At 35.9% G+C, this 14,598-nt stretch overlaps 1 protein-coding gene across 1 annotated transcript in view; it reads right to left on the reverse strand.

The window, feature by feature from the left end:
- Nucleotides 1-14,598, reverse strand: part of LOC101889977 (glucose transporter type 1) — a 164,048-nt gene that overhangs the window by 123,052 nt on the left and 26,398 nt on the right. The window contains exon 3 of the mRNA XM_059131636.1: nucleotides 4,640-5,006. The gene's annotated coding sequence lies outside the window, so the exon portion shown is untranslated. The remainder of the gene's footprint in view (nucleotides 1-4,639; nucleotides 5,007-14,598) is intronic.

Below are 14,598 nucleotides of genomic sequence, written 5' to 3' on the forward strand. Positions count from 1 at the left end.
AGTCCCTCACATGCGTAATATACACTACACTAGAATAATGGTTGGTACCAGATAACTTATGGAGCTCAAAAATGTCTCTCTCAAATTTTATCGAGATCGGATTAGATTATAAAAAAAATATAGCTCCCATATATATCTTTAACCGATTTCAGGTTTTTTGTGCACCAAATGCCCAAACAAGCTGAATTTTTGCACTTCCGACGGAATTCATCGACGAACGGCATGCGGTAGAATACTATGATTTTGCATAGAAATGTCTTTTGTCCGCAGGCAAGTTCGAAACGAGTTTTATCGGTCAAAGTTTTCATATAGCACCCAAATAATTGTACCAACCCATATTCGGTATTTTGACGATTTTAGACTGTCTGTTTAAAGCAATAGTCTAAACTTTGGCATTCAGAGTTCATAGCGTGTTCTAACTCCTGTGGCAGAATATTGTCTATAGAGGTCCATGTGGTTTTAGCCACATTTTCTAACGGAATTACGTAAATTTTGGTATTTGAATTTCGTATTACTTCCTGTAGTAGAATAATTTCTAAATAGGTCAACGTTGTTATATGGACCCTATTCTTACTTTCCAAATGGTGGAAGGCTTAAAAATTTCGGCCCGTCCCAACTTAACTATTTTTATACCCTCCACCAAAAAAGGTATGGAGGGTATATTAACTTTGTCATTCCGTTTGTAACTCATCGAAATAATCATTTTAGACCCAAGAAAGTATATATATTCTTGATCAGCGTAAAATTCTAAGACGATTTAGCCCTGTCCGTCCGTCTGTCCGTCTGTTGTAATCACGCTACAGTCTAAACGAATTAAGATAGGAAGCTAAAATTTTGCACAGATCTCTCTTTTGTCTGCAGGCAGGTAAAGTTCGAAGATGGGCTATATCGCTCCACGATATCGTATAGCCCCCATGTAACGGTACCCCCCGATATTCGGTATTTTGATGATTTTACCCACATTTTTCAACGGAATTGTCTGAAAATCCACACAAGGAGTTCCTTGTGGGTACTTTATACCTCGGCAGAGAATTATCTACATAGATCCACAATATCGTATAGCCCCCATGTAACGGTACCCCCGATATTCGGTATTTTGATGATTTTACCCACATTTTTCAACGAAATTGTCTGAAAATCCACACAAGGAGTTCCTTGTGGGTACTTTATACCTCGGCAGAGAATTATCTATATAGGTCCACAATATCGTATAGCCCCCATGTAACGGTACCCCCCGATATTCGGTATTTTGATGATTTTACCCACATTTTTCAACGGAATTGTCTGAAAATCCACACAAGGAGTTCCTTGTGGGTACTTTACCGCCTCAAAATGAAGTGTCTATATAGGTCCACGATATCGTATATCCCCCATATAACTGTAACCTCCGATATTCGGTATATGATCGATGATGTTAGCCACGCTTTTCAATGGAATTGTCTTAAAATCAACACAAGTAGTTCCTTGTGAGTACTTCACCCCCTGAGAGAGAATTGTCTATACAGGTCCACGATATCGTATATCCCCCATATAACGGTGGATTTTTTTTGAAAATTTTCTAATTCGTTCCATATGGTGGAGGGTATTCAAAGTTCGACCCGGCCGAACTTACTGCTTTTTTACTTGTTTTATTTGTTATATCCTCCACCATAGTATGGAGGGTATATTAAGTTTGTCATTCCTATCGTAACACCTCGATATGAGATTAAAAAACTGCAACAAACTTCAGACTTTTCCAAAAAAAAAAAGTTATTCGTGATGGAATTCCAACATGATAGTGTGATTTTTTTACATTTGGCTAGAAAGCCACAAGTGACTATCGTTAGAGCACTCCAGCATTGAAATGTGAATAAATCTTTTGTGTCTCGTACCATCGCTCGTTACCGTGGCCCGACGTCAAGGAAGTGGACGGAAGAAAACAGCAACATCAGCAGAAATGGTTCGAAAAGTAAAGAAGCGACTTGATCGAAACCCGCGTCGCAGTGACCGAAAAATGGCTCGTGAGCTGAACATATCACAATATTCCATTCGGCAAATATTTTGAAAAACTAGCTCGGGAAATTCCCAAAAGTGCAAGAACTTACACCGCAACAGAAGGAAAAAAGACTCAAAAGAGCTAAAAAGTTGCTTGGCTGAAAGTGGTGAACCGCCGAATTTGGTTTTCTGCGATGAGAAAACATTTGTTGTCCAGCTGAAAATATGCACCTTCGGTTGGCCACCGGCCACCAGAACTCAAGCGCCGGCCTTGGTGGTGTGGGGCGCCATAATAGACGTGGCATCAGAATAAATGCCGAGTATTATCGCGAAAATATTCTGGAAAGCCTTGGGCACGCAAACATTTTGGCCGCAGACCTTGGACATTCCAACAGGACTCAGCACCATCGCACTTAGCACGTACCACTCAAAAATGCTTACAAAATGAGGTTTCTCGCTTCATTTCCAGCGCACAATGGCCACCAAAATCTCCGGATACCAATCCGTTGGACTATTGTGTCTGGAGTATTTTGGAAAGTAATGTTGTCACTAAAAAATAACAAAGTGTCGATCACCTCAAGCAAGCGCTTCGCCGGGAATGGGCCAAAATACGGCAAAGCAACATTCGGGCAGCGTGTGACGGTTTCATTGGCCGTTTTAAGGTCATAATTCGTGCCAAAATTGACTTATTCGAACAAATCTAAATTGAGTCTAAAATTTGATGCTACTTCCGATATTTTTTTGCATTCTATCAATAAAATTTAAAGATAAATGTAAAAATTATGGCGTTTGACTTTTTTGCAGTTTTTTTTTATCTCATCCTGTACATCTCACCCGGCTGGGGAAATCACTCTAGCTTCCGAACGAATTGAAGTAGGTTGATAAGAGTTTACTGAAATGTGTGTTTTTTCTTCAGGACTGTTGATATTGAAAATGGGCTATATAGGTCCACGTTTAGTTATAGCCCTAATAAAACTGTGCTTCCCTATATTCGGTATTTTGAGGATTTAAGCGACATTTTTCACCAGATCTGTTTCAAATTTCGTATTTGAAGTTCCTAATTAGTACTACAGTCTACGACAGAAAATTGCATATGCCGGTCCAGTTCTTTATATAGCTTCTAAGAAACGATCCCTCCCGATAATCTGGTATTTGGTGGTATTTTAGCTCATTATTCTCCGGAATTGTTTCAAATATCATATTTGCACAGAAAATTTCCTATACAGGACCACGTCTTCGTATAGTGCCCAAAATATCGGTAACTTCCTACAATAGATATTTAGATAAATTTAGAGACTTTATTCGCCGGAATTGTTTCAATTTTCATATTTGCAGTTCGTAACGGGTGTTTTCAGCGTTTTTATACATCACAAGGTGGTCAGGGTATTATATCTTTGTGCATTTGTTTGTAACAGGCAAAAGGAAATGAGAGATTGAGGATCTGCATAGAATCACTTTCTGAATTGATTTATGCATGTCAGTCCGTATGTCCGTCCGTCCGTCTGTCCATGTATCCTTGTGAACAAAATGCAGGTCGCATTTATTATCCGATTAAGATGAAATTTTGCACAAATCATTTGACCCAAGGACGAACCCTATTGAAATTGGAGATAATAATAATCGGTAAAAATTTAGATATAGCTCCCATATATAACTTCGTCCGATTTTCCTTTTATTGTGCACCAAACGTGTAATATCAGCGCGAATAGTATGGAATATTGCACATACAACCAAATTATGCCTGAAAATAAGTATGCCAAATTTAATCGAAATCGGTTCAGATATAGCTATAGCTCTCATATATATTGTTCATCCGATTTATTATTTTTGTCCTCCGCAGCCGTAATATGCACTATGTAACAACAATATTTGGGGAAATATATCAAATGCAGCTCAGAAATACCTTTGCTAAATTTTATCGAGATCAGTTCCGATTTGGATATAGCTCCCATATATAACTTCGTCCGATTTTCCTTTTATTGTGCACCAAACGTGTAATATCAACGCGAATAGTATGGAATATTGCACATACAACCAAATTATGCCCGAAAATAAGTATGCCAAATTTAATCGAAATCGGTTCAGATATAGCTATAGCTTTCATTCGATTTGTTGTATTTGTTACCCACAGCCGTAATATGCACTCCGTAACAAAGATATTCAGGGAAATATATCAAATACAGCTCAGAAATACCTTTGCCAAATTTTATCGAGATTGGTTCGGCAAGTCCGAATTTAAAAGATACAAATGCTTCGGCATATTTAGTCCTTTGAACTTTAAATTACAACTGGAATCATAGCGTGTATGATTGAATTCTACCAAAAAAAAAACTTTTAATTGTTATGTGGAGCTCAACTAAATTAGCAAAGTGGTGTAGGGTATCATAAAGACGGCCCCGCCCGACTTTAGGACTTTCTTTACTGTTTTTTTTTTTTTTTTTTGAAAATTTCCAAATTTGTTCCAAATGATGGAGGTCATTTTTGAACGTTTTTTTTAATTTCTAAAATTTTTCCAAATGTTTGAGGGTATTCAAAGTTCGGCCCAGCCTAACTTACTGTTTTTTTTTTTAATTGTTTTTCTTTGCAACATACCATCCCAAAATGATTCCATTAATTATGTAATACCCACATGTTAATCAAACATTCCGTTATTATTGCAACTTACCAATTTTCTGGATATTGTTTGGCGGGAGTTGAGAAGATTATTCCGTTTGACCAACAATCTGCATGGCCTTTTCTTCCAATTGTTACCGTTGTTGTAGTTGTTGTTAAAGGCAGTATCTGAATTGTTTAATTGCTGTTGTTATTCATTTTATTGTTTAACGGACCTTGCTTTTGTTCCATTCAATTTCTTTTCATCCTCGAAATGAATGAATAAAATGAAATAAAACAAGGAGAGGAGTGAGCTAAGGAAATTAAATCTCCCCTCTCTGCTAGAAAAAAGGCATTTTGCTTGAGGCGCCTGTCGAAAGAATAGCAGACAAAGCGTTGCCTTAAAGTTGCCCGTTCAAGCCGCGCCGATCGATGTCAGTCTGTAAGCAAAACGAAAAGGGAAACATCAGCAAATGCGCAGCTACAAAATAAGTTGGTTAATTGAGAACAGAAAATCGCAATCACTTCATTTTGACTTGAAAAAGAACGTGAATGGATAGATGATACAAATATAAATAAAATGGAGGAATAGTGTGTTGTATGCAGGTGTGTGCAAACTGGGATAACTCATTTATTTATTTCGGACAATGTTTTCCTTGTTTTTAACGATGTTGACCCTGTTTTCCAGTTACGTCATGACTGAGGAGGCAAACGGGTTGCTGAATGTGTGGTAAAGGATTATGAAAAAGGATTGCTGTATTAATATTTTTTAATACGCCACGATAAAATTGTACAAAGAATCTAATCGATCTCAAAATTTGAATTGATCTAAATACATCGAAAGAGATTGCCACAGCGACAATAGGACGATATTGGATGTTGAAACTGGTAATCTATAATCAATCTTTATTACATGGCGTGAAATGAGTATATAAAATATGGCATTATTTTATATTTGAAAATATGAAAATTCAAAATCAAATGAAATATGCAACCAAATTGGATCGTATGTAATGTAAATCTTCTTCTCCGAATATCCTAAAGTTGGGAAACTAATAAATTTAGAGTTATATCTATTCACCTTAACAACACAGTTTTAATAAAAATATATTACATTAAAGAAGACTAAAACAAGAGGTTAGAGAGTTTCAGTCGGTGCTCCGAAAAATATATAGGCTCAGTATGTATACTTTTTTCAGGGGATGTACCAAAAAGGGCCTACATTAAGATATGTAGATACACAAAAAAATTAAACAAAGTCAAAAGGCACAATTTTTACTTAAAAAAAAAAAAAAAATTGTTGAATGAAAGCAAAAAAAAAAAAAAAAATTGTTGAATGAAAGCAAAAAAATTCGGAAACAGCATCAAATTTAAGAATAAATTTAGATTTGTTCGAATTGGTCACCTTTGGCTCGAATTATGACCTTCAAACGGCCAATGAAACCGTCACACGCTGCCCGAAGGTTTCTCTCCGGTAATTGAGCCCATTCCTGGCGAAGCGTTTGCCTGGGGCGATCGACACTTTGGTATTTTTTTTGTGCCAACCTTGCTTTCCAAAATTCTCTAGACACAATAGTCCAACGGATTGGTATCCGGAGATTTTGGTGGTCATTGTGCGCTGCAAATGAAGCGAGGAACCTCATTTTGTAACCATTCTTGGGTGGCGCGTGCTGAGTGCGAGGGTGCTGAGTCCTGTTGGAGTGTCCAAGGTTTGTGGCCAAAATATTTGCGGCCCACACCATCATCATGGCCGGCGCTTGAGTTCTGGTGGCCAACCGAAGGTACACATTTTCAGCTGACCTCTTTGGCAAACAAACTGCTGGACAACGAATGTTTATTCATCGGAGAAAATCAAATTGGGCAGTTCACCACTTTCAGCCAAACGTAGCAAATCTTTAGCTCTTTTGAGTCTATTTTCTTGCTGTTGCGGTGTAAGTTCTTGCACTTTTTGCAATTTCAATGGCGTTACCCCGAGCACTTTTTTCAATATTTGCCGAATGAAATATTGCGATATGTTCAGCTCACAAGTCATTTTCGGCCCAAAAAAATATTGTACTCCACAGAAAGAGAAAGGATAATCCGATTTTGCTCCAACTCTGCAAATCCAAATACTTGCATCAGTGCTAGGTCAGGTACGAAAATGAAAAATATCCTTCAAGTAGCTCTCTCACAAATGGTCAAAATTTTGAATTTACATGAAGCTCATAAAAAGCGAAATTAAAATCTATTCAAACGTGACATATCGAAATATTTCCATCAAAACAAGATCTAGAGTTCAGGATGGTAGAGATCTGGTAGATTCTGGTACCTCCCCCACAAAGCGTAAAAATTTTGAATAACTAAACGATTATAAAATCCGAAAAAAAAAACATCTGGTTCTCTTTAAATTTCGCACATCCCATTATTTCTACTAACAAAAAATCTGCTGTGAAGTTGGGATATATCGGCGCACTCCTTCTTATACCTCCCCCACAAAAGGTCAACATTTCAACATTGCAATAATTTACCCTGTAGAATCAGGTATGAACTTCCAATTTTGTGAAAACTTTTCAAATCCTATGAATACACTCCGACATTTGCAAAAAATTTCGAAATTTTTCAAAAAAAAAAAAAAAAAAAAAAAAAAATAATAATAATAATAATAATAATAATAATAATAATAATAATAATAATAATAATAATAATAATAATAATAATAACAACAATAATAATAACAACAATAATAATAACAACAATAATAATAATAATAATAATAATAATAATAGTAATAATAATAATATTAATAATAATAATAATAATAATAATAATAATAATAATAATAATAATAATAATAATAATAATAATAATAATAATAATAATAATAATAATAATAATAATAATAATAATAATAATAATATTAATAATAAATAAATAAATAAATAAATAAATAAAATAAAATAAAAATAGAATGCAATGGAACCCTTCAAAAATTTGGTTAAAGTTGTGAAAATATCGACGTGGACTCATTTCTAAGTGCGAATATGAAATTTGAAACAGATCCGGAGAATTATGTTACTAAAATCATAAAAATACTGGTAGTACCTTTATATGGGGGCTATAGCTAAACCTTGTCCTATATAACCCATTTTCAATACCAAAATTCCTACTGACGAATCACACATTTGTGTTAAATTTTATCAAGCTACTTCAATTCGTTCGGAAACTAGAGTGATTTCCACCGACGGACGGCCACCGTTAAATCGACATCGAATTTTATGCTTATCAAGAATATATATACTTTGTGTGGTCTAAAATTTATATTTCGAGGTGTTACAAATGGAATGACAAACTTAATATACCCTTCATGACATGGTGGAGGGTATAAACATGGTATATTCCTGCTGTACCCTGTTGATTATTTTTCCTAAATTACATTATGAATATGCCTCCCTCAGCGCATGAAAATTTATGCTTTTGACCCGGCCTATAGACACTCAAATCACAAGTGTTTAACATCTACTTAATAATCCTTTAAATTTCAGTCTATTTATCGAAGAAAATTGCCGCATACGAAGGGTGGGTGGCTGGCTGGGTATGGGTAATGCATGCAGGAATGCTTGAAGTCTCGAAACAAGTGGGTCAATTGTTATATTGCCACGTAAATCGTTGCTGGTGCGACATAAACACGCACTACCAGCCCCGTCCCGACCCACCATAACTGCCAGAGCTCTTTGGAAGGACGGACATAGCTGTGGGCATTTCATTGCATCGGTTGGCATTGCAGCTAACAAGGCGCACGACAATGGTTGGCAAACTGTATTTGGGTGGTTATGTGCGTGTGTGTTTGTGGTACCACCACCCAGCAAATGAGAGAACACTTGCCGAGGAAATTTTCCTACGCATTGCTTTGCCTTTGCATTGAATGAAAGAGAAATTACAGAGAAATTCTTGCTGACGTTTTCAGGCTTCCAGCAATAAATCCTTTAAAATAATCAAATACATATTACATACCTACATACGTTTGTATGTATATATGGATTTGTGTATGTATTTGTATATCGGTTCAATATTTGGTTGGTTGCATGTGTGTTTGGTCCTATTAATGCAAATTGTGTAGACGGGAGGGTGGTGGTGTTGGCGCTCGCTCTCTCACATGTCCTTGTACGGATTCCTGCTTATGCTTGCAAATACTACTAATACATATACATGTACATTTAAATATTTTCCAAGTTATTGGTAGGCAAATACAGTGCGGCATGCAATGCCAACTGCTTCTGTTCAAAATGAAATAGAAGAAAGGATTTTATTTTGATTGCCGGTTCGGATTTGATGAGATTCCATTGAATATTGTTCAAACTGATTAAAATCCATTATGAGGTGCTCGAAGAGCTTTCCATTCCATTCAACACAACGTTCGGCAATGAATTATCTTGAAATTGCAGGTTCGAAACAACAGTAGGGTATGTTTACAAAGAAATTGATTTGGGGGTTTTACATCTGGCCAATAAAACCGATTATTGAATAATATTATAATACTGAAGAATAAACACGTGATATGGCAGGCCGGAACTTAAAAGGACAAGACTACATTAACAGTGGAGTGTTTAGTACAATAGAACTATTTATACCCTTAGCCATAAGGCTAGAGAAGGTATATATTATTTATGATATGGCCAAAACTTGCTTCATAGAAATAACGGTTTTAGACCGTAGGTCTCGGATCAGTAGATCTAGGGATGTCCGTCCATCTGTCTGTCTGTCTCTCTGGCTGGTGCGCACGATAACTCTCCAATATTTTACTAATATTTTTATCAAACTTAGATCGAGTTCGGAGATGGGCAACATCGATCCACTCCTTCTGGAAAGACCCACAAATGTGGACATTTTGAAAAAAATATTTTATGCACCAGAAAAACACAGGATCATCTGCTTTTGCTCCAACTTTGCAAATCTTAATATTTAGATCAGTTCTAGATCAGGTGCGACAGTATCGGGCCACCCAACGAAGTAGCTTCCCCACAAAGGGCAAATTTTTGAATAATTATAACTGTTATAAAAAGTATAGTAAGAGTCCGATTTTCTTCAAACCAAACACATTGCAATATTTTTACCATCAAAAGATCTGGTGTGAAAATGGGATTTATCAATCCACTCATTCTGCCACATTCAGCCCCCCTCCCCCCAAAAGGTTAAACATTTTGAAAAAAAAAAAAAAAATTTGAGGTAGATCTAGTGGGAAGATGGGGTACATAGGACCACTTCTTCTGGTACGGCCCCACAACGGGTCAAAATTTTGAATCAGGAAAACGAACATAAAGTGCGAAAAAAGCATCCGATTCTGTTTACATTTGACACTTCCCATTATTTCTAATAACACAAGATCTGCTGTGAAGACCAACTCCTTCAACCCCCCCCCCACTCCTTCTGCTACTTCTCCCGCAAATGGTTTACACATTTTTGTATGTTTTGTTATTCATAAAATCTGGTCTTCTGTGAAGATGGGATATGGGTCAAAATGTTGAATAACAAAGCACTCATAATATGCGAAAAATCTTGTAAATTTCACACAAATCAATATTTCTATTAACCCAAGATACGGTACCTCCCTCACCAAGGATCACAATTTTCAATACTTATATCTCTCATAACTTGCGAAATAAATCAGCGAAATTTTCAAACTTGGTATATATCTCAACAAGAGATCTGAGGTGAATTTGGAATCTATCAGCCCAATCCTTCTCGGACCTCCCCATAAAAGGTTAATTTTTCTAAACAGTTTTGGCTTGCTTGTTCGGGATACCGTTGTATTTTGTTGTTGAAAAAAACATAAAATCCATAAAAATCTCCGCATTAAATTGAAAATAAATGTTTGACTTTCTTCAGAACCACTCCCATAAGGAGTATAAGTAATCATAATGCAAGTTGCATTATATTTAATTAAACGGATAGTATCTACATCTACAGGTATATATCTGTCGGCAAAACCGACTGATACTTTTTGATTACTTTTAGTACTCTTTTTGTAAGTAAAAGTGCCGAAGTACTTCCACATATAAAAAGGTAAAAACCTTTTCATATTTGTATTTGGGTGAGTATCAGTGTTGGAGAACAACTGGCCCATGAAATTAAAATAAGTAAAAAAGCTGTAAGTTCGGAGCAGTTAAGTTCGGGCCGAACTTTGAATATCCTCCATTATTTGGAAGAAATTTGCAAATTATCAAAAAAAAAAAAAAAAAAACAAGTTAAAGAGCAGTAATTTCGGCCGGAGCAGTAAGTTCGGCCATTCGCAACGATTTTGGAAATATTCAAAAAATAAAATCCGTTAAAAATTCTGTTAAAATCTTAAAAATACCGAATATAGCCGTTATATGGTGGTCTCTACGGCGTGAACCTACATAGGTTTTGTTTGTCTAAAGCCAATACCATATTAAAATTTGAAACTTGAAATAAACGGTGAATAATGTAGCTAAAATCATCAAAATACCGTATATATGGAGGTACCGTTATATCGGAGCTATGCGAAGACCTGGACATGCATTACGAACTTCAAATACGACATTTCAAACAATTTCGTTAAGTATTGTACCTAAAATCATCAAAATACTGATATATGGGGGAGGTACTGATATATGGGGCCTATACGAAAACCTGGACCTGTATAGACAATTTTCTGTCACAGTCTGTAGTTCCTATTACGAACTCTAAATACGTAATTTGAAACTACTCCGGTAAATAATGACGCTAAAATCGTTAGAATTCCGAATATTGGGAGGTACCGTTATATGGGGGCTATATGAAGACGTGTACCTACACAGACAATTTTCTGTCTTAGGCTGTAGTATCCATGACGAACTTCAAATACCAAATTTGAAACAATTCCTGTAAATGATGTCGCCAAAATCATCAAAATACCGAATATCGGGAGGTACCGTTATATGGGGGCTATACGAAAAAGTGGACCAACATGGCCCATTTTCCAACTGCCTACTGGTAAACTATGCTTGTATGCTTTAGCCTTCTATCTCAATTCGTTCGAAAGATAGCGTGATTACAGCAGACATACATACATACAGACAGACGGATATCGCTAAATTGACTTAGAATTTTACGCTGATCATGAATATGCATAATTTGTTGGGTCTGACATGAGTATTTCGAGGAGTTACAAAAGGAATGACAAAGTTAATATACCCTCCATAGTATGGTGGAGGGTATATGATCCATTGAAAATATTGCTAAAAATACCCATTACAAACTTCGAATGCGAAATTTGAAACAATTCCAAATAATAATATAGCCAAAATCATCAAAATACCGAATATGGAGAGGTACCGTTATAGGGGACCTATAGGAAGACGTGGAGCTGCAAATTTAGAGACAGGCTGTACTACCAATTGGGAACTTCAAATATGAAATTTGAAACAATTCCAGTGGATAACGTCGCCAAAATCATAAAAATACCGAATATACCGTTATATGGGGGCTATACCTCAAAGTAGGCTATACCAAAAGTCCCGCAGACAAACACACATTTGAGTAAAATTTCATCAAATTTCATCAAGCTAGAATGATTTCCACAGACGACTTAGAATTTTACGCTTAGGATTTTCGCACTCACACTTCTCCCCTTTCTGTGATAGGATGCTTTTAGCCTCTAGAAATGACCAAAACGTGTCCCTTGTATCTTACCAATACTGGACGGATGGACCACTCGACGGCCGACGTATATGTGTTACATATAGCTCTGCCTAATATTGATTGTGCTGTATCTCTAAAATTCTGATATAGAATTTGAACTCAAAACCAATTATTATAAGAGATCTTGGGATAGACTGTCCAATAATGTTGAATGTTCAGCAAGAGTCAAAACTCAGCTATGAATAATTCAGAACAAACCCAAATTGCAGAATTAAGAAAAGAACTTACATTTTTTTTACTTAAAAAAAAAAATGTTCCGGTTTTCCGCCTTAAAACCCCTTGTAATTCGTCTCACAGTGCCTAAGTTAAAGTTACTTCATTTGGATTTGAAACTTATTTAAATTGGAAATATACTTCCATTAACTGGTGGTCGGTCCATTCACCATCGTTTGCATCGCCAGTGGGATGGATGGTTACTTTGGTGGGGTCGCTTGCGATGGGGGTGGGAATGCAAATGTAATTTACAAATTCGAATTCACATGAATAATTCGCATTGCCATGGCAATAGACAATGCCAGTGATTCCGACGAATAGCAAACTAAAATCAAGGCTCGCTATGGACGAAAGACCACAAGGAAATAGAGGCTGATGTTGCTGTAACCGCCATTTCCTTGTGGAAAAGAAGAAACACACACACACACCCACACAGATTTCCATTAAAAATTCAAGTGAACAACTACTAAGACAGCTGTTCCAAATCAAGAGGATTCTATTAAAAAATGCCAAAAAGAAAATAAAGGAATGCAAACTTTTGTTGCTTGTAAATGAGAAAAAAGAAAACCAGATAGACAAAGTTAAGCAGGTGAATGAAGGATAAAACTGTTATGGGCAGACACCCACTGCCATCACCACCTCCTTTCGGATTGGCAAATGAACAGAAACTCAAGCATGCCGATGTAAATGAAACACTACAATGTGAGGTGAATTTACAATTTTGCTGTGGAAATTAAATAATGCGTCAAGTACATGTTCTTCAAGTCGCGGCTGCTGTCAAAACGTTGGCAGAGGGAAACTTAAGCTTCAGTAGAATTTTTTGTAAATTATATCTCATTTAATATTATGGTACGATTATGAAGCAAGAAACGTTTAAAAATAATGAATTATTCATACAAAATTTACAAGAAAAAATTACTTATTGTTATCTTACCAAGTAATGAGTAAAGGGGCCAAGAAATCATTAGCAAGTAATGATTAAATATGGAAACAAAAAACAAGTTATAAGGTATCAGTCGTTTTTGCCGACAGATGTATACCCTCAGCCATTGTTCGATTATTTAAATATATTTTGGCTTCTCTTATGATTATTCAAATTGTTGACCTCCTATGGACTAGGTTCCGAGAGAATGGGTCAATATTATCCATTTCGTATCGGATCTAAGTAAATATGATATAAATATTGCGACGTGCCAGGTTTGGACTACATTGCACAGTGGACGAGGTCGTATGGGAACAGCGACCAAAAATACTTTCAGTGCAGATATCAATATGATTCTTTGGTTATGGTACCTTGATGGGATAAAAATAAAAAATGTGACAAAATGGATATGGTCGATGCATGTTTTGGCATGGTCCCCTTACAACGTACCTCCCGAATAAGGGTTATTTGCCCAATTTTTGTCAGATTTCTACACTAGATTGTTCTGTTATTTGACATTTTACGTTCTAAAGAGCTAAAAAGTAGTCTAACTGAAAATTATTTGGAACGGCCCGCCTTCAGGTAGAGCCCCCTGCGAAGGTACCTCCAAAAATATAAGTATTTTTTTATACAAATCCCCCTGTAAAGGTACCTCCAAAAATAGAAGTATTTTTTATACAAATCAAAATTCCAAATTTGATTTTTTTGTAAACAAAATAAACAATTCAATATAAAATTAAATGAAAGTTACTAATGGATATTTATAAATTTCAGTGTTATTCAAGTAAATCAAATGCAGATTTTAATAATATAGATTTTTTATTGATTGGTAGCGTTCGCTGCCCGTTATAAAAGGGTCAGAGCTCAGAAGAAGACGATTAATATTTTTTCGGGTATGATTTAGTCGAAACTTGTTTATATCTTTGTTTCTAGACCCCACGGCCACCTCCTATAATTCTCCAATCGATACAATGACAAATGTATATGTATTAAAATTTTATTAGCTGCGGGTAGAAGATAGTGCCATGGATATCTATTTGTTAACTATTTAGCCGTTTCCAGTGCAAAGGCCTTAAATTTTTGGACATCAATATTATACCCAGAAGACAATGCAGGCAACATTATGGAACACCCCTCAATTATATCCTTATCAATTCCAAACAACAAAAACATATTCAATGTCACTAGCACCATAGAACTGACAAAATTAGAGCGATGTC

Source organism: Musca domestica, unplaced genomic scaffold (genome assembly GCF_030504385.1).
Source record: "Musca domestica strain aabys unplaced genomic scaffold, Musca_domestica.polishedcontigs.V.1.1 9, whole genome shotgun sequence".
NCBI lineage: Eukaryota > Metazoa > Arthropoda > Insecta > Diptera > Muscidae > Musca > Musca domestica.